The sequence below is a fragment of the Nerophis ophidion genome, linkage group LG15 (genome assembly GCF_033978795.1).
Source record: "Nerophis ophidion isolate RoL-2023_Sa linkage group LG15, RoL_Noph_v1.0, whole genome shotgun sequence".
Taxonomy (NCBI): domain Eukaryota; kingdom Metazoa; phylum Chordata; class Actinopteri; order Syngnathiformes; family Syngnathidae; genus Nerophis; species Nerophis ophidion.
In genome coordinates, this window is record NC_084625.1 from 29,366,549 (window position 1) to 29,388,717 (window position 22,169).

A 22,169-nucleotide genomic window follows, 5' to 3' on the forward strand; every position below is an offset into this window, starting at 1 on the left:
TTTGTGTTATAAATATTCTACATAACGCATGTTTCTTGTTCCATGCATTCTGCAATCCCTTTGTCATCCGTAGTTGATTATTATTTTGCTTCTTACTAAGTTTTTTCCATAAACAATGTTTGTCATAAAGTATCAAAAAAATGCTTACCTCCATAATTTTCAGTGTGCACATTGTCCTCCTAGCTTGTGTGCATATTCTTCCAGATGTCTTTTTGTCATTCATGTTACTGTTCCTGATTGTCCAAACTGGTAGATGATCGCTAATTCTGTTTGGTCTTGTAATTTTAGGATGTAAACTCATGCTATAGATTGTGTCATAGCGGCTTTCTTCTGTTTTTTTCCTGATTCACCAGGATTCCACTGCAATTTGTGAGCAAATGGGGGGACTTTCCACAATGGATGCAAGTGCTTAGGATTAAACGGCACTCAAAAAAGACCTTGGTTCTGTCCAAATGCAATGCAAATGTGACAAAGGCTGTCAACTCTCCCTGGAATCATCCTTGACTGCTTTTCAAATATTTTATCTGGCAAAGTCGTTCAGGTAACTGAACTGGTTGTAAATTAAAAACGTTCATACAAAGGCTTGACTTATTTGCTTTTTAGGGTTATGAAGCTTGGAGACGAATGATACAAGTGTGCTGCCAACTAGGTTTAGACCTAATATTAATTCTCTCTCCATCAGCACATTCCAGAGGGTTTGTTTAAGACCTAAACTAGAGGGCTGTCTGTCTGTCGCTCTGGCACTCGGCAGGCGCGCCGGAGATCGCCGGCCAGCATATCCATGATTTATGAACGTTTAAAGGAGCACTTTGACTCCTGCCAGGCGTGGGCTGTGTAATGCATATTCAAACACACAAACACACTGTTCTGGCTTCTGTGTGTGAGCGATGTGTGTGTGTGCGTGTGTGTGTGTGTGTGTGTGTGTGTGTGTGTGTGTGTGTGTGTGTGTGTCCGATTCAAAATGTGGTTGTAATGGATGAACCTGCTCTCTGGGGAATTTAGTTGGAAAATGAAAGCGCTGTAATTAAGTCAGAAGGATCTCTAACTGCAACCTTCTACTTTGAAATGATGATAAACTACATGTGTGTTCATGCCACAGTCAGCAACAATCTCCACTGATTTGCTTTCATCTTATATGCACAACATCGACTGCTAATTTTCAAATGTCAGTCATATAGCAGTATGATTTTTATTAAACTTTCAGGGTGAAAACCATGGATATTTTTTAAAGTGACAATACTATGGGTGTCCTGGTACAATTTTTTCTCATCTGATAGGATATCAAGATTGGAGCCTAAGGTATTGGCAGATATCAGTAAAAAACATATACTTTTACTATTATTCAGAGTGGAATATTAGAAAAAGCGTAATCTAGCTAAAGTTACTCAAACAGAACAATGGTACTATAGGTGTAAAAACACTAACCTATTTATTAATACCGTATTTTTCGGATTATAAATCGCAGTTTTTTTCATAGTTTGCCCGGGGGTGCGACATATACTCCGGAGCGACTTATGTGTAAAATTATTAACACATTACCGTAACATATTAAATAATATTATTTATCTCAGTCGCGGAAGAGACAAAGAAAATGTCAGCAATCGTCACATACACGTAAACCAATAAGAATTTGGCGAAGGAGGGTCATGGCAGAAGTGCATTGTGCGTCATGGGATGCTAACTGCTATATGTTACTGTCGTAGCTATTAAAATGAATCATTTTAACGTTGGTGGTAACTTATAAAAACTGAGAAGGGCTTGAAAAAAATGGCACCGAAAAGGAAATCATGTACTGCAGATTACAAGCTGGACGTAGTGAAATATGTAGCAGAAAACGACAAGAGGAAGCGGCGCATACCTTTGGAGTTGGCAGAGTTGTTTGGATGCGACATCGAGGAGGAATATTTCATCGGATTTATCGATTAGAAGTGACAGATTGTTTGGTAAACATATAGCATGTTCTATATGTTCTTTGAATGACTCTTACCATATATAAGTTACGTAAACATACCAGGCACCTTCTCAGTTGGTTATTTATGCGTCATATAACGTACACTTATTCAGCCTGTTGTTCTTTATTTATTTTAAATTGCCTTTCAAATGTCTGTTCTTGATGTTGGATTTTGTCAAATAAATTTCCCCTAAAAATGTGACTTATATATTTTTTCCCTTTTTTATTATGCATTTTCGGCTGGTGCGACGTATACTCCAGAGCGATTTATAATCCAAAAAATACGGTAATCGCCTTATTCTGTCTTTACTTTGAGTGGAGTGGTAATTGTTTTTTTTTTGGCCACAATAATTCATTAAACTAATCTCATGTTAAGTGAAGTGAAGTGAATTATATTTATATAGCGCTTTTTCCTCAAGTGACTCAAAGCGCTTTACATAGTGAAACCCAATATCTAAGTTACAATTAAACCAGTGTGGGTGGCACTGGGAGCAGGTGGGTAAAGTGTCTTGCCCAAGGACACAACGGCATTGACTAGGAAGGCGGAAGCGGGGATCGAACCTGCAACACTCAAGTTGCTGACACGGCCGCTCTACCAACCTGTCAATTGCAAGTATCTAACCCTGCCTTGGATACTTGGTATGTGTAAGTAATAAGCAACTATAATTGTTTGATAATTGCTTATTTTGACACTTCATCTTTTAGACTCCAATTGTGTTCAATTCATTCACTACATATGCCTCGCTTGCGTGCTATTGTGTTGTTTTGTATATGCTAGCTCCTCGTAGTCTATAGCCTACCATGTTCACTTTTTTGTAAAGTATTCCACTTAAAGCATAATAATAGACTAACATCTATCTGGGGGCTTATATCAGAGGTATTACACGCAAGCCATCCGATACTTGTTATTTTGCTGATATCGGAGTGCTTTCCGATATCAACATACAATCAGGACAGTGGTGGGCCCTCAGGGCCAGCAAGGCCTTCTCTGCTGGACTAACATAACCAGAAATCATGATCATAATTAAAAACAAACGTAATCAGAATCAACAATGCAGGCGTCTTTGCACTGTAAGTGAACGGGCACATACAGTTGATAGATGATTGTGATAGCCAATCAGATCACCAGTTGTTGTCAGTAAGGCCTTCGAGCTGGCCTAATGTTAAACGTGACATTTACACGTCCTTTGTTTGGTTACTCACAGGTTTGAGCCGCGGCGGTGCTATACAGATCAGCACGGCAACACCTGGGACCGTTAGCGGATGAATTTGAGAACATTGTCAGGTGATAGACAGTTGCGATAGCCAATCAGATCACAAGTTGTTGACTGTAGCATATCTAGGTAGCCTGACGTTGATGAGACTTTGATTGGAAACTCACTTGTCATTCCAAAGTTAGTATCCAATTACAAGTTGCAATTTAAATTTACTAAAGCAGGAAGTGTTGCGCCGTAGCCATAGCAGAAAAATCACCGATACTCACTTTTTTAACCCACAAAGAAGGTAGCAGCAGATATATATTTGCAAAGCCATTTTCAAGAATGATATTTATTTCAAGAGAAACTACATCTTGTGAGACGATGTCGGTCAACTACGAGAGCTAGCTGAGCTGTCCTGGCGATGAAATGGCGAAATGCCCGCCACTTCCACTAGTAGTCCACCTGAGTACGAGCGGTACCACTGGATTATACGTCGTTCAATGGGTGCTACCAATTGTCAGTTCAAATATTTTATTTCTTAATTTTTTCACGCTTAATATGTTTTTTGCAATTTTAATTTTGACAGTACCATGTAAGTTATGTTTTCATTGCTGATGCGGGTTTACTAATTTTTAAATCCCTCAGAAAATAACCCGTTTTGTACTTTGTTGAGGTGTCTAAAATGCCCAGTAGTGTGTAAATGTGTTTCTGTATAGTATTTCTCCAGCAATGCTCATGTGGTGCCATAAATGATGGTATTTTGAGAGGTTATCATCGAAGTCGGACATCACTGGCGGCCTAGGTGGGAAACGCACGGCCCGCCACTGGATCAGGATAACCATGGACAACACTGTATAAATGAAACTTTAATCTTTTTTATAGAGTAGACCAGTGATTCTCAAACTGTGGTACGTGTACCAGTGGTACGTCAAAGAATAACTTGATTGAAGTACACTGTTTTTCTATATTGAAACACAGTGTTACTGTTCAAACTGTGTGTAATGTTACAGTGACCAAAATGATCACAACCACTTGTTAAATGAAACCTCTGCCTACTACTCTACTGAATTTTAATGTTTGGTCATTATGGTGTTACTTGGGGAGCCAAGTGTTTTTTGAGGTGGTACTATGTGAAACAATTTCAAAAACCACAGAAGTAATGAGTCATAGTTTGTATAGCAGTACATATTTACTACCCACTGATGGTGGTAGCATCATGGTTTGGGGCTGCAGAAGTGGGGAACTACTGTTAATTGAGGGGAAACATGAATTCTTGGTAACCTAAACACGCCTCCAAAATGAGGTGATGCAGTGGCCAAATATGTCCCCCTGAACCCAATTCAGTTAAAGTATTGTGGAGTCGTTATCAAGCTGTACACAGACTACTCTGAAGTATATCCGACTGTCTTCAGTAGTGTCCCTCATTATGGGAACGGGAGAGGCGTATGAAATTGCGTAATTTTCTCGCAAATTCTCACGAGACCCATTTGAATGATGAACATTAGCACCTCTAATTGTCTGTGTGTCCACAGAATTAAAAAAAAAAAAAAAAAAAAAACACTCACACCTCCTTGTGGCACCTCATCACAGCTCCTGGTGGTGGTTTAATTGCTGGGAATTAGTGTTTGGCAAACAACCAAATAAGCTAACATTCCCAGTGGGCCAATCAATATCATAAACAGCCCCTCACTCACGCACGCACAAACACACACGCACGCACGCATGCACACACACGCACACACACACCTCTTTGTATGCATGTGCTCACATGCAATGCAAATTACCACACGGGGGACTTCCTGTTTACTTGTCAAAAAAAACACAACATTGTCAGTCCTGTCCATGAAACAACACACACGCACACGCACACACACACTGGAGGAGCGATGGGAAGGGTGGGAGGTGAGTTAATTTGACAGGTGTGGAAGCTCCTGCGTGGTGTGTGAGAGAGAGGCAGACAGAGGACTACATTCATTATGCCGAATGAGATGTTTACAAAACACCTTCCTGGCACACACAAACACAAGTACACACACCTCGGTTTGAGCTGAGGGGGGTGGGTGAATGGGGCTGGGGGGTTGGGGTGCGGCCGCGCTGCATCACATTCATTTGTTCTGTCTGTGGTGGCAAAGCTGTCTCATTAACTGAATTCTTAATAAGGCACGGCAAAATACATCCCTGCGAGAACTTCTTTCATCTCTCCCCGAGTGTGTGCATTGTGTGTTTATGCATCACTCATTTCCGCGGCATATTTTACTTCACAAGTGTGTTTTTGTGTCTGCCTATATCATTTCAATAGCGTCTTACCGTTTTTTTTTTTTTTTGTCCTTGCCTCCCCATTGTGAGCGCAAACTTGTAACGACAAAAATATTTCAAAAGCAGAAGGCTCGCTATTTCCACCATAAACCAAATGACAAATTAGGGTGTTCGGCACCAACATGACTCTTTCCTGTCATTAAGCGGGGAAGCAGTCCGCTAATGAACACATACTGCCAGTGGAGCTATGTCTTAATGACCACCATGTGAGTGTCGGAGCGTGTGTGTGCATGTTTTATATGCAAAGAACTGTCACGCGCCGTCCTGTGTCCGCTGCATGCATGTAAATGAGCAAAGAAAACCCTCTTTATCTTCTTTCATCATTGTTTTTAAGGGGCTTATACCTTGTCACCAGCTTCCGGTCCTACCCCCCCCCCCCCCCCCCCCCATACTCACCCCAGTGGAGACAAAAACAGCTCCACTTGGCCCAGCGAACAACAAAAGCATGTTTTGTTCCTTGAAAGTATTTTAAACACATACCAGCGCTGCCTGGAAGGCTGCCAAGTGCAAAATTCCAACCTGTGCTACCATCTCCCGAACACATGTTACTGCCTACTGACGCTCTGCCTCCGGGGATGAATAGCGAGAGACGGCTGCCGATGAATCTACGGCCCGCTAAAAAAAGAGATAAGCTGAGTGCTCAGGTATGTGCCACCTCGCTCAGGCTGAGAGGAGTAAATGCAATGCACGGAAGGGCGACTTGACGCCACGTACACAACTACCGTGGGGAAAAGATTCATACGGCCCCCATTCCTGGGTGAATCTTGACTGCAATGGAGTCTGCTGAAAATGATGGAAAGTGCCACTCTAGATAGCAACTGACGCGTTGGTCAAAGTTGGAATAGCCACAAAACACATTTTAAAGGCCTACTGACATGAGATTTTCTTATTTAAACGGGGATCGCAGGTCCATTCTATGTGTCATACTTGATCATTTCGCGATATTGCCATATTTTTGCTGAAAGGATTTAGAAGAGAACATCCACGATAAAGTTTGCAACTTTCGGTGCTAAGACAAAAGCCCTGCCTCTACCGGAAGTCGCAGACGATGACGTCGCAAGTGTGTTGGCTCCTCACATATTTAACCCATATTCAATTAAATGCACTACAAAGACAAGATATTTGATGTTCAAACTCAAAAACGTATTTTTTATTTTTTTGCAAATAATAATTAACTCAGAATTTCATGGCTGCAACACGTACCAAAGTAGTTGGGGAAGGGCATGTTCACCACTGTGTTACATCACCTTTTCTTTTAACAACACTCAATAAACATTTGGGAACTGAGGAAACTAATTGTTGAAGCTTTGAAAGTGGAATTCTTTCCCATTCAACAGTCCGGGGTCTCCGCTGTGGTATTTTACGCTTCATAATGCGCCACACATTTTCCATGGGAGACAGGTCTGGACTGCAGGCGGGCCAGGAAAGTACCCGCACTCTTTTTTTACGAAGCCACGCTGTTGTAACACTTGTCTTGCTGAAATAAGCAGGGGTGTCCATGATAACATTGCTTGGATGACAACATATGTTGCTCCAAAACCTGTATGGACCATTCAGCATTAATGGTGCCCTCACAGATGTGTAAGTTACCCATGCCTTGGCCACTAATACACCCCCATACCATCACAGATGCTGGCTTTTGAACTTTACGCCTATAACTATACTAATGGTTATTTTCCTCTTTGTTCTGGAGGACACCACATCCTCTGTTTCCAAACATTATTTAAAATGTGGACTCGTCAGACCACAGAACACCTTTCCACTTTGCATCAGTCCATCTTAGGTGAGCTCGGGCCCAGCCAAGCTGGCAGCGTTTCAGAAAATTGTTGATAAATGGGTTTGGCTTTGCATAGTAGAGTTTTGACTTGCACTTACAGCTGTAACGACCAACTGTAGTTACTGACAGTGGTTTTATGAAGTGTTCCTGAGCCCATGTGGTGATATCCTTTACACACTGATGTCGGTTTTTGATGCAGTACCGCCTAAGGGATCAAAAGTCCATAATATCATTGTTTACGTGCAGTCATTTCTCCAGATTTTCTGAACTTTTTGATGATTTTACGGACCGTAGATGGTAAAATCCCTAAATTCCTCGCAATAGCTCATTGAGAAATGTTGTTCTAAAACTGTTCGACAATTTGCTTACAAAGTGGTGACACTCGCCCCACCCTTGTTTGTGAATTACTTAGCATTTCATGGAAGCTGCTTTTATACCCAATCATGGCACCCAACTGTTCCCAATTAGCCTGCACACCTGTGGGATGTTCCATAAAAGTGTTTGATGAGCATTCCTCAACTTTATCAGTATTTATTGCCACCTTTCCCAACTTCTTTGTCACGTGATGCTGGCATCAAATTCGAAGTTAATGATTATTTGCACAAAAAAAAAAACGTTTATCAGTTTGAACATCAAATATGTTGTCTTTGTAGCATATTCAACTGAATATGGGTGGGAAAGGATTCGCAAATCATTGTATTCCCTTTATATTTACATCTAACACAATTTCCCAACTCAGATAGAAACGGGGTATGTAATAATGTTATGTTACAAAAGCAGTGCTTGGAAAATATTTTACACACCGGTTCAACAAGAATATAGCAACCAGCATATTATCTCTTTTTATCTGGATCTTTTTTGTGTACGTTGTGCAATGGTCATGCACATTTTTGTCATTTTATTTCCGCCAGAATGGCAAATGTGACAATTTCGAATTGTGAGAAATATACGGACTAATGTTGTCCATGTGCAATTATATCCACACTCAATTTTAAGCAGATATTGGCGCCTTGAGTAATGACCGATATTGAGCTGCACTAATTTATCAATTTGTAGTTAGAAAAGGTTTGATCAAGTGAAATTACTCAAACAAATAAAAAGTGTTAGGTATGAAAAACACTTGCCAATTTATTACTGACTGTGTGGAATGGACTTATGCTGCCTTTACATTGAAGTGGAGTGGTAATAGTTGTTTTGGTGACACCTAGTGGCCACAGTTATTTATTAAGTCAAGCTCATGGTGAAGTAAGATGAATAATGCAGACACTTTTGTTCCTGCATACTTTCTATTAACGCTTCTGTCTTGAAGACTTTGTATGTGTGAGTAATGTGCAACTTTTTGAGTCGTGTTTATATTGACAAATGTCGTGTTTTAAGCCGCAGGACACTTATTAAGTATGTCTAGATTGTGTGCTTAGCTGTTGTGTAGCTGCTAGCTCCTATGGCCTATTGCCTACAATGTCAATCTTTTGTAAACGACTTAACTAAAATAGAAGAACAGACCAACCCTGTGTGCCTATTGGAGGACATTTACATGTTAACTGGCTGTCCAACACGTAAACAGAACTGCTCGTATTGGAGATTTTAAATGCAAGCCAAATTAATACGATACTTGTTTTTTTTTTAACTGACATTGGACTGCCTAATAGATATCTGATCGGACACCCTTTTACAATAATGTGTGAACATTTTGAATCACCTTTGAAAAATAGTCAATGTGAAGCTTGTGTAGCATTACAAGGGACTACCAAAAACATGGACAGTATGAAAAACACCATCCATCCATCCATTTTCTACCGCTTATTCCCTTTTGGGGTCGCGGGGGGCGCTGGCGCCTATCTCAGCTACAATCGGGCGGAAGGCGGGGTACACCCTGGACAAGTCGCCACCTCATCGCAGGGCCAACACAGATAGACAGACAACATTCACACTCACATTCACACACTAGGGCCAATTTAGTGTTGCCAATCAACCTATCCCCAGGTGCATGTCTTTGGAAGTGGGAGGAAGCCGGAGTACCCGGAGGGAACCCACGCATTCACGGGGAGAACATGCAAACTCCACACAGAAAGATCCCGAGCCTGGATTTGAACCCAGGACTGCAGGACCTTCGTATTGTGAGGCAGACACACAAACATATATATTATTACCCGCCCAGAAAAGAATTGTGCTGTTTTTAAGTTTAGGTAAGTTGAATGCACAGTATCTGTAAGTAACATGCAATTGTTATTATTTGATATTTGTTTATATTGACAAATGTGTTGTTGTGCACTGTAATTGTGTTCATTTAATGAAACTCAATACCAATGGCAAGCTTGTGTGTTCTTGTGCGCTTAGCTGTGGTGTAGCTGCTTGCTCTTAGTAGCCTATAGCCTACCATGTTTTAACTTTTTAAAATGATTTCACTATAACACAAAAAAAGTGCACAAGTAAACGTGCTATAGGACAGATTTTATCAGAGATCTTAGAAGCAAGCTGATACTTGTTTTTTGCTGATAGTGAGTCGATATGGAATTGGGACACCTGTAATATCAACATTTATTAGTTAAATCTGCGCTTTTGAAACACTATTACGATACATTTCCAAATATAAGGTGCATTGGTATAAAGCCGCACCCACAAAATTTTAAAAGAAAAAAAAAATCATATATTAGCTGCACCAAACTGTAGGTCACAGATATACACCAACAATGAGTTATTTACATATAAATATTTTGTAAACGTGTACTTACATATTTTAATTGTTTTTTTTTTCAAAACGGTTGATTAAACAAAACAGAAAAGTCATTGATGTCTTTATTCATCTTTTGTGAGATGAATAAGATGTTCAAATGTTTTAGTAAGGTTCAAGATGTTTATCAGGATTCCTCTTCCTTGTACTTTGTAAACACTTTGAGTTTCAACAATTTCTCACAGTGGATAATTTCAGTACATTTGTTTGATTTGATGTATTGTTGGCAGGTTGAAAACAGCTCAGTGGATTGACGTGGAGAAACCAACATTTAAACGGCACTGTATGATAATTATCAAAAACGCACAAGAAACAAGAACTTTGTTTATGCAGTCAAACCGCACAGCACAAAGGGCTGTGAGCGCACCTGTTTTTATTAGCACACACAAATTGGAACAATCAACCACGGACACATTTTACCTGTGCATGTCAGACTTCAATAATGAAAACAGGTGGTTAGGAAATAAAACACAATTTGGCCAAACGCAATAAATTAGGGCACATCCAAACATATATAATTTAACCTTATTCAGTAGAATACTCGATCACAGCAATATTTGATAGCTAATGCTCTAATATATTTAAATATATATATATATATATATATATATATATATATATATATATATATATATATATATATATATTCCTGGCACACTAATTGACTGTAAGGATGCGCACTTGCTGCGCGCTCTCCCCACACTGCAGCGCGAAGCTGTCACGTTATCGATGAAGAAAATGCATTGTTAGACAATATGATTTGCCTAAATGGGTAGGGAACCGCGAGAGTAACAAGCGGTACACAATGTATTAGAAAGGCCACATTTAAAAAAATAATAATAATTTTAAAAAAAATATATATATATATATTTTTTTTTTTACTTGGCAATTCCTGGACGTGGGCGGGCTGTTACCGGGCCATAATTTGGGGACCCCTGGCCTAGTCCATTCCATAAATAAGCCATTAGCAGAAAAAAGTCCATACATTATCCGCACCTTTGTATAAGCCGCAGGGTTCAAAACCTGTGGAAAAAGTATCGGTTTGTAGTCCAGAAAATTCGTTGGATGTTGGTCGTATAAAAAATGTCATCTTGAGCACGCCGCTAACAGTACCTTGGCGTAATGGTTTGCATAAGCTAATTCTTCTACTCTCCAACCACTGCACATAAAACGGCAAAGCATTTGTCAAAACATGCACCTCTACTGTGAGGCCTGCGCTATTTTTTTTTTTCTTCAAACGACGTAAGTCCGACTGACTCGAAATTTCTCAAACAGCTCAAAAACACCCAATGTGAGTGTTTTGTCACATCACTACAAGCAAAATTGTCCTAACATCAAATATGCCAATGATATTAAATCATTAATTTCTGGTGCCAAATCTGCCTATTAACTGGTGTTTTTTCCCTCTTATGTAATATTCTCGTGCTAACAGTGTTTTATTACTGCTGGAAAAAAAAACACAGAAACCTCTCTGTCTTGTATAACTACTGTCTTTGCTCTGCCTGCGACTTGAAAGCACACCTACGTAATAACAATAAAAAAAGCAACTTCTTTCTTCCCCGTCTTGCTGATCTTCGCTCCTTGTTTTGCTTGCAAAGCTTCCACTATCATAAAAGCTAAGCAAAATATTTCCCCAAGCTAAATTGCTTCTCCCGTGTCTCCGTCCTGGCTGATGGCCGTCCTGTGTAATCACAGCTCTCAAACAGCCATCCATGAGGTGCATGAGGGCCCTGTGGGCGAGCTTAGCTTAGGTCACCCAATAATAATAAGCATCCATTGCATAATGGCTTGCCAAGGCAAATAAATGAATTATCACACCGAGTCTTTCATAAAAGCCTCCTGCCATCCGTCTGCGAGTATGCATGCACCCCCGCCCATGATGCCTTTACTCTTTGCTACTTGTCAGCAGAAACAATGAGGAAGTAAAGGCGATAAAGCTTTGGAAAAAAAAAGAAAAAAACGCCGCTCCATTCCCGACCAACCGGATTTCCACACACATGCATAGATTTCACACACTTGCAGCAGTGATGTAAGTACATCTGACATATAGGCCAAAGGTCAATCTGAGGTTCACAGCTTCTTGACCTCCCTGGCCCCCTTTTCTTGGAGAGAGAAAAAAAAAATCACTTGAGTCTCCCAAGCTCCCCGCACACACACACGCACGCACGCACGCACACACACACACACACACACACACACACACACACACACACACACACACACACACACACACACACACACACAGAGCCGCCCCCTCGCAAGAGGAGGAGACAAACAGCCTTGCTCGGGATTTACATGATCCATTTCTTCTGGTTTTAGTCAATGAACCCAAGTCACACATATTTGACTTCGTAGCGAGCCAGCGGTTGGGAATAACAGACTCAAAGAGACGCAGACGCCAGAAGAGGGCTTACTTATTCATCAGCGCATGTGTGTGTGTGTGTGTGTGTGTGTGTGCATGTCTTAAAATCCCGTTCACCTCCACCCCCAGCAAAATGGATGAGTATTTACATTAGCATTGGATTTAGACAACACGGCTTAGACACTTTTTATCTATTAGCCATCCTGACCTTAACCCATTATGGTCTAAAAGCTGTCACTTGTCCCAATGAGACTGATCAGACTTCCCAAAGTCGCCCCAAACTAGGGATGTGCCGATGGAGCGTCCACCAATCAGTCTCGGATGATTTTCGTGAAAAAGACGTGATTGCCATTGCCGATTCCCAATGGCTGACACAGATTTGTTTTTAGTCACCCGGCTGACAAACGACTAGCTACTAATGATGTGTCTTCATGCAGTGTGGCGCAGCTCCCATAAGCTACTGATATCCTCCATTACGGAAAATACACTTCATTTCTTAATATCTAAAGTATGATTATAAAGTACTAATATCACTGGAGAATTATGCTAAACATGTTACACACAGAGAGCAAGTCAGGAGAATGTGTGCTAATAGCCAAGCTAAACACTGAGCTGGCCATGACCTGTCATGAAAGGTTTGGACTTTCTTTAGTTTTCTGTCAAGCGTTTTTATTTTGATTCCTGCTTCCTGTTTGCCTCTATTTACCAGCACCTCCTCTGGTCTGAGCCCTGGCCCCTCACCTGTCCCCAGTTGTCAATCAGGAAGCCTCTTGAGTGCTTTGCTGTGCCATTGACTGTAATCCTTTATCCTTATCTTTAGTGCACTTCCATGTTGCAGTATACCGTATTTCCTTGAATTGCTGCCGGGGCGCTAATTAATTTAAAACCTCTTCTCACTCCTGCGCTTATCAAAGGCATTCGGTAAAAGTAAGCATGTGCTAATTATTTTAAAACCTCTTCCCACTCCGACACTTACCAAAGGTATGCAGTAAAAATTTTAGTGTGATGTAAGCTTGGACCTTAAATTCTACTGAATAGCTCTTAATCGTCTTCCCTTTCTGTGATTTCAAATTATCGGTAATGAAATCAGCCTCCTTCATTTTGAAAATGATGACAGGCGAAATGTCACTCATGACGTCACAAGTTTGACCAGGCAGTAATACTAAGCATACGCTAATTATTTTGGGAAGCGAGTTTGACCCGGTAGTAATTCAAGGCAGGCGCAGACTATATGCCCTGCGGCAATTCAAGGAAATACGGTAAATTACTTTGTAAAAGTGAATTTTTTCTATACATGTCTATTTTTGTCTAGTCAACCGTGATCCACTTATGTCGCTCACCCTGGTGCTTCTTTGTTTTTGGCTTTATTAAATATATGAATAGGCTCCAGCCACCCCCTCAACCCCGAGAGGGTCAAGCGGTAGAACATGTATGGATGTAATGTTTACATTCACGTGATGCGTCTGCATCCTGGGGTCACACCAACAATGCCAAGCCAAAACATAAAGCTATCTCAAAACACCAAATATTTCTCAAAATCTATTTTTGTTGATGTTTTTGTTAATGTTGACAAGTTCGGGAAATAATTCCCTGCACTCAGAAGGACGTTGAGAGCAGAATCCAAATGATTTAAATTAGTAGTAGATAGTCGTCATCACGTCGTGTCATTGTTGGTTTACGAGCAGACGAGCATGTTCGGTAGCGCACAATAATGGAGTACTTACATGAACACACAGTGTGTAGACAGAAATGGAAGAACGGACGCATTTTGGATGAAAAAGTAAAGATAAAGTTGAAGTTATAACACTGAAACGCCCTCAGGAAGAGGTGCTTTAAAGGCCTACTGAAACCCACTACTACCCACAACACAGTCTGATAGTTTATACATCAATGATGAAATATTAATATTGCAACACATGCCAATACAGCCTTTTTAGTTTACTAACGTACAATTTTAAATTTCCCGGGAGTTTCGTCTTGAAAATGTCATGTAATGATGACGTGTACGCAAAACGTCACGGGTTTTTAGGAAATATGAGCGCTGCACACACACACAGCTGAAAGTCGTCTGCTTTAACCGCATAATTACACAGTATTTTGGAGATCTGTGTTGCTGAATCTTTTGCAATTTTTTCAATTAATATTAGAGAAGTCACAGTAGAAAGATGGATGTGGGAAGCTTTAGCCTTTAGCCACACAAACACACGGTGATTCCTTGTTTAAAATTCTTGGAGGTGAAACTTTACTAAGGAATGTCAACCAGCAGATTTTGGTGAGAAAATTGTGGTAAAAAGTCACTTCTTACCGGAGAAAAGCTGAGCTTGTGCCGTCCATAAAGCTGCCGTCGACTCCCCTGAGACATTGGCGTCAAGACACCCGTGGACACACTTCCGACTATCAGGTACTATTTGACTCACTAAAACACTAGCAACACATTAAAATGATAAGGGATTTTCCAGAATGATCCTAGTAAATGTCTCTAAAAACATTGGAATCCGTCCCAATGCAATCGCGTTTTTTTTTTTTTTACTTATTTTTTTTAAACATTTTTTTTTTCTAGTCCGTCGCTATCAATATCCTCAAACACGAATCTTTCATCCTCGCTCAAATTAATGGGGAAATTGTCGTTTTCTCGGTCCGAATAGCACTTTTTGTTGGAGGCTCCCATTAAAAACAATGTGAGGATGTGAGGAGCCATCAACATGTGACGTCATCGTCTGCGACTTCCGGTAGAGGCAGGGCTGTTCTCTTAACACCGACAGTTGCAAACTTTATCGTGGATGTTCTCTACTAAATCCTTTCAGCAAAAATATGGCAATATCGCGAAATGATCAAGTATGACACATAGAATGGACCTGCTATTCCCGTTTAAATAAGAAAATCTGATTTCAGTAGGCCTTTAAGCTCGCTAGTGGCTAAAGTCCAGCCCCAGTCGGCAGTGTTTTAGCTACTTCTAAATCATTAATCCTCGCCTCCATGGCAACAAATAAAGTATGTTTCTTACAAGTATCATCCCTGCAGGACGAGGAATAGAGAAACATGCTTCACTACACACCGTAGCTCACCGGCATCAAAATGTAAACAAACGCCATTGGTGGATCTACACCTGACATCCACTGTAATGATACCAAGTACAGTAGCATATCTGGTCAATACTACTATGATTATGTCTATATTTTTTGGCATCACATCTTCTTTCATTTTTTTTTAAATATATATCATGTAAACTCAGGAAATATGTCCATGGACACATGAGGACTTTGAATATGACCAGTGTATGATCCTGTAAGTACTTGGTATCAGATCAATACCCAAATGTGTGGTATCATCCAAAACTAATGTAAAGCATCAAACAACAGAAGAATACTTGATTATTACCTTTTAACAGAAATGTAGATAGAACATGTTAAAAAAGAAAATAACCAGATATTAACAGTAAATGAACAAGTAGATTAATAATTAATTTTCTACCACTTGTCCTTAATAATGTTGACAAAATAATAGAATGGAAAATTACACAATATGTTACTGGCAGTACATATGTTTAATGTACCCTAAGATTTTTTCATCAAAATAGAGCCAATAATGCCATTTTTAGTGGTCCCCTTTTGTTTAGAAAAGTATCGAAAAGTACCGAAAAGTGTAGAAATAATTTTGGTAACAGGACCAAAATATTGGTATCAGGACAACACTATATAGTACTGTCAAATGCACTTACTATAAATACATTAACAAATATACAGTTAATACATGGCAGATCTGACTCATGGATAAAAGGTAGCAAAAACCTGCATCGGAACATCCCAACCACAAACCCTAGTCAAATCATGACAGTTGAAATGCAAAGACGCTCACAGGGTTGTACTTTACTTCCCCCCAACACAGGAGGAGGGATGCTGCAGTAATGCCAACAAGCTCTTGGGCAGAGTTAATCATTTTCCATTTCCCCCAACATGCAAAGATTATTTGGGTGAAAAATCAAGGCAAAGGCCTAATTGACAGAATCTGTAAAGGAGACGTCAAGAAAAACAAAAATAAAAGGCTCGGAAAACTGGGGCTTCAGCTAATTGCTTGGCACCATCAAAGAGGTTTGTACTACACTGATGTTGTTATATTTAACTAAAACCCAAAGAAGGGAAAATAATTTAGGCGCCGGGAGGGGCGAATCATTTTTTTAAATTATTTTTTTATTTCTTTTGCCAAGTTTGAATTTCTTTGCTGTGTTGCATTAAAAAAAAAATATCCATTAGCGATCGTTAGACAAAAGGAATGGCAGAAACCCACGGCCAGGCACTGATTGGTTGGGAGAGACTATAAGAGAGGAGAACAAAAGAACCAGAGACACAAGGGGAGAGAATGATAGGGAAGAATCTAGACAAGCGTAGTCGGGTTCAAATCACTAATTACACATTCCTGAGCCTGTGAAGGGAGTATTGTTTTCCAGTTAGCCCCTACTCTTCACATGGTTTCACTTAGCACAAAACAAAAGGTACAGGGAACAAAACTAATACAGAGGGCCCTGCTAATGAAAGAGAAATGGGAGAAATTATCCCTGGGGTGGATCCTCGTGAGAAATCCGATGGTGATTACTGGACAAAGAGGAGTTCATTTTGAAACTGTCACAAAATGGCAGACTGTCTGTCTCTGTTCTCCCTAAGAGCGCTGCTGTAATTAAATGAGGCAGTAACACTCTGCGCATGATCACACCTTTATCTTATATGAGCTGTTGTCTCCTTTCTTTACGCCGTCTGCATACCTTATCAGAAGCCAAACACTGAACTATCGTCGGGTCCAGATAACTCCTGGAACAATTACCGGCGCGTCACATAAACTCAACCGACCACATTTTCAACAACCTGATTTGTTCCGTCTAGCCCCATAAACTCCACGCTGCGAGAGGAGGCTACCGTAAGATGAGAGTGTTGGCACCGCAGGGTAGAGTCGCCCGGCTGGTGGTGTTTGCCCAAGCCCTGGCGGTGTAAAGGAAGGATATTGTTTTCCCTTGAAAAAGCCTCAGCCGCAGTCCACATACCAGCGTCCACTCAACATACCAATGGCCTCTTTGAAGATTACTCAAATGTTTGCCTTTGTTCCCCCCCTACTGCCCCCCAACCACCAGACTTAATCTAGACTCTTTGCAAAGGATATACGAGGAAAAAAAAAAATTAAACCCGTATCACCCTCAGACTTATGCCTGTGCAGGAAAATAATTACCAAAAAACATAACAATAACAGCAAAACAGCTCTTTGAGAAAGTTGTTGAGGTTACATGTGCTAGCCCGCAGTGGCTTAAAGGGGAACTGCACTTTTTTTGGTCATTTTGCCCATCTTTACCAATCAGTATGAGGGACAAGAACACACATGCTTTTTTTCTTTTAAAAGATTTCAAAGATTAAAAACAATCGAATGGGAATCACCGTTGTAGCCTTCAAAGCCCTCTAAAACAACTTCAAAACCATCCATCAACGTTTTACTTATACGCTGCGAGTATATATATAATGTAGTAAGAATATGTAATATGTTCAACATTTAGCGTATTTTCGTCATTTTAATCACCGTAGTAACTGACTTCTTTCGCACATCGATTTCCGTTTCCATGGCAGCGCACATCTGACTTCCGGCAACAAATGCATGTTCCTACTTCTGGATTCAAACACAAGTGTTTTGTAATCATGGCAGACTTGATAAGAGACAACGAAGACGACTATTTTTTGGACAATTAAGGATTCACAACCTTTTACTTTTGATGCTGAATACACGGAGGATCAACTACTGATTATAGAAGCCAGCACGAACAGAGGGTGAGACCTTAGAGCAGACGGAAGTTTATAGAGTGAGGTCGGCATGACACAAAGCTGCAAATGCAGGATTTGGAGACAAGCTATTTCGACATAAATGGCGTGCTTACGCCAAATAAATGGGTTGTACTTGTATAGCGCTTTTCTACCTTCAAGGTACTCAAAGCGCTTTGACACTACTTCCACATTTACTCATTCACACACTGATGGAGGGAGCTGCCATGCAAGGCGCTAACCAGCACCCATCAGGAGCAAGGGTGAAGTGTCTTGCTCAGGACACAACGGACTTGTCGGGGTTGGTACTAGGTGGGGATTGAACCAGGGACCCACGGGTTGCGCACGGCCACTCTCCCCACTGCGCCTCAAAATGGATTATGATACATACAGCATGTCATGCGTGTTATTACAACTACAGTGCATACGATGTCTGGCTAGCTGTGTACAAACAAAACATGCCACGTTGGCTAATAGTTTACAGATACTAAAATATGACTTTGTGTTTTTCCGGTCAGTACAGATTGTTTTCTTATCACAATGTTGGGCATTATAAACTTAAACCCGTTTCGCGTGGACGTAGAAACTAGCTTATCTCTTGCCATAGTTAGCTATTACGGCTAATACCGTAGCACGCCAATGTGTTACTACGCTAGAAAAACACTTCCTCGCAGTCTCGTTACATTTTGGTTATTATACAGGTTACGGAATGTAAATGAAGTATTGTTGAGAGTTTTTGAATGCATTTTTAAAGTGATTTAGCGGTAGGATTGATTGCTCCCATTACCTGCATCGCTAGCCACCAAGAACGAGCCGATTTGTACATGTTAGAATGCAAAAAAAAAAAAAAAAACACACTTTTGTCTTCTTGTCTTTCATAATGATTGTGAAATATAGTCAACATTTAAAAAAGTGCAGTTTCCTTTTAAAGGGGTCCTACTATACAAAACAACTTTCGGTATATCCCAAAATATTTTTTTGTCGAATATTGCTACACCACCATCTTGTATTTTTCTCGGATTACCGTATCTAATTTATTGGTAGGACCATTTCTTCTCCAGTGTTTCCCCCAGAAAATGTGTTAGTTAAGGTGGTGTCTCTACAGCGGACAGGCAGACAGACGGGGTGGGTGGGTGTAAGGAACAGTGTAACTCAGCCTGTCGCCATCACCATCACGTCTCCACTTCATTGCTGCCACCACAGCCTGGAGGAGGGGTGGGGGGGATGGGAAATAGACTACAGACTGTGATGAAGTAGGCCGGCTTTGTCGCATGAAGACACCTACAATTTTTGTTTGTGTTTTCCTCTCCATTTGCTGAATGGCGATATATACCAATATTTTTTCCGTAAAGTAAAAAAAAAAACACAAAACAGTCCTACTTACCTGAAATAGTGTCGAGGCAGGGATTTGTTTCTCACTTGTCACCTGGCGTAGTGGGTGCGGCTACGTGTGCGTGTGTGTGTGTGTGTGTGTGTGTGTGTGTGTGTGTGAGTGTGTGGAGGGGGGGATGATTGGTGAATGAATAACACCTGCACCTGCCTGTGAATCCTTTTGTCTTGTATAGAGAGAGTGAGGTAGGGTGCCGTTAGTTCCGTTGACCAAAACAGGCTATCTTTTTCCATATAGTCTGGTCCATATAGTCTTGCATATCCATCTGCATGTAATGTATTGTTTTTTTGCTCATGGTGAAAATAAATCCCCCTCAAAACTGCAGTAATGACTTCATGTTGCATCCTTGGACCCAGCATGTCAGACTGCTTTCTACTCTCAATGACTAATTTGTTTCTGATAGTCACACAACACTTGGTATGTCATTATTATGACTTAGTAAGACAATATTTTGATTTAGTAATTTACTAAGTCAAAATATTATATTATACAACCCGCTAGTACCAACCCCCCCCCCCCCCCCCCCACACACACACACACACACACACAAACACACACCCCCAGCCCATCCGTGCGTCGGTTGAGGTGGGCGGGGTTGGGGGCGCGGTGGTGTAAAATATAGCCAGGAAGAGTCATGGGTGCAAAAGACTCTGGCTATTTGTTGTATTGCGTTTATGTTGTGTTACTGTGAGAATGTTCTCCCGAAATGTTTGTCATTCTTGTTTGGTGTGGGTTCACAGTGTGGTGCATATTAGTAAGAGTGTTAAAGTTGTTTATGTCACCACCTTCAGTGTAACCTGTATCACCCAGTATGCCTTGCAATCTCGTACATGTGACGACAGAAGCAGTGAAATGCATGCGTCTGGATGGCACGCAGATAGCATTGCGTGAAAGGCAGGTGCGATGACATGTTGTAGAAGACGTTAAAAGTAAAGTCATCACGGAACCCCCTCAATGTTGTGGTCCGAGTGAAAATAGGACAACGTTGACCCTGGGTGATGTCCGGGGGAGGCACCGAAATCCGGAACCCCCCCGTAACAGTCTGGGGGGTCGGCAATTATGCAGCTGAGCCGCATCAGAGTTGCCAAAGAGCTGCATGCGGCTCCGGAGCCGCGGGTTGCCGACCCCTGTGCTAGAGCTAGTGCTAAAATAGTCGTTTTCAAAGTATGAGGCTAGAAGCTTAACTAAAATTTAAAAAAAAAATCATGTTTCTCCAAATGTGCAAATCTAACTTCTATTATGTTTAAACACAAAATATGTAGTTTGAGTTTCTACGGTGGGAGAGTAAATCCTTTGGTGAGTAGAGCTTTTAATCAGAGAATGGGGGAAGTCTCAGCCGTATGATGTTACAAATACGGTGGAATCCAAAAATTAAAAAGCCCTGAACAATAAATAAATAAAGTAGCAATTGCGCTATAACGATGACTGGATAGGATGTGGGATTCTGACACTCAGTTTGGAAAATACACACCACAAATATGAAATATGGAATGCATCCTGTAGTGGAAACTCTCGATTTCACCATCGTATTAGTTGCATTATTTTTGCAATAAATCCCACTACATTTGGGCAGTTAACTCAAACTCAATCAATAAAATCCATCGGCCAATCGAAATCAATTTTGAATATTGTCATTCATGTGCTTTAATTTAACTAAATGTGCTAAAAACTCGTAAACCAACCACCCTCCCTTGCCATTCGACCCGCATTAATCCTGAACAAGTAAGTGGGCTTTCTATCAGGTCTATTTCAAAGCATTAGGGATTACCTCCCAGAACCTAAGCTGCTTGAACTCACAGAAGGTCAGGAGCATTGTGCTGCTGCTGCTCGGAGGATAGGGGGCCAGTGGGTAAAGGTGGATGGACCGCAGGAGGACAAGTCGGTTCCTCTCCAACACCATCCCTCATGACTTCGCTTTCCATTCCCACCTCTCGCTCTTTTTCCACCGTATAATCGAATATCTCCCACTACTTATCTATTCACTGAGCACCTAATGGTTAAAATCAATTAGAGCTGGAATGCTGAAATGCCGAATACTGGGCCACATGCTGATAATGACAGAGAGTGTGTGTGAGAGAGACTTGGAGTCGGTCCAAGGGAGGGACAATTACCTCCAAATCGATTGATTATTGATTGGGTAAGGGCGTTAAGGAGTATTTCAGCTCAACTTTGTCCACATCAATATCCTGTAGCGTCACAGGAGGAAAAAAGTGTGGGATAGCAAGAATCCAAATACCTTACATTGAGAAGAACTTTAACTATGGTTTTTCTTGACTCTCTATTTATTATTGTGGTCTAAAAGATGGTCAAAACCTAAATCAATGACCTTATTGAGATGATTGTAAGGGAAGTGGTATGAGTCCATTACAAACTTTCTTCAGCTCATTGTCTAAGGAAAAATACTTCAATTACCAGAATACACTGCAATAATCAAAGCTTTTACTGTGCCCATTGATCGCAACTGCATTTTGCATAACACAGCTTTTATTTTTTACGACATGTGTAACCCTGACAAAAACAAAGGTCCACTGCTATGCACCCTGGGTCTGGATCTACGGCCGTGTGGAAAAACAAATGAACATTTGAAGAAACATGCACCCTTACTGTGTTGCCTCTACTATTATTTTTCCTACAGATACACCATCAATGCG

At 40.8% G+C, this 22,169-nt stretch overlaps 1 protein-coding gene across 1 annotated transcript in view; it reads right to left on the bottom strand.

Annotated features, from left to right (window-relative positions):
- zfhx4 (zinc finger homeobox 4) overlaps positions 1–22,169 on the bottom strand; it is a 178,251-nt gene that overhangs the window by 85,082 nt on the left and 71,000 nt on the right. The window lies entirely within an intron of this gene.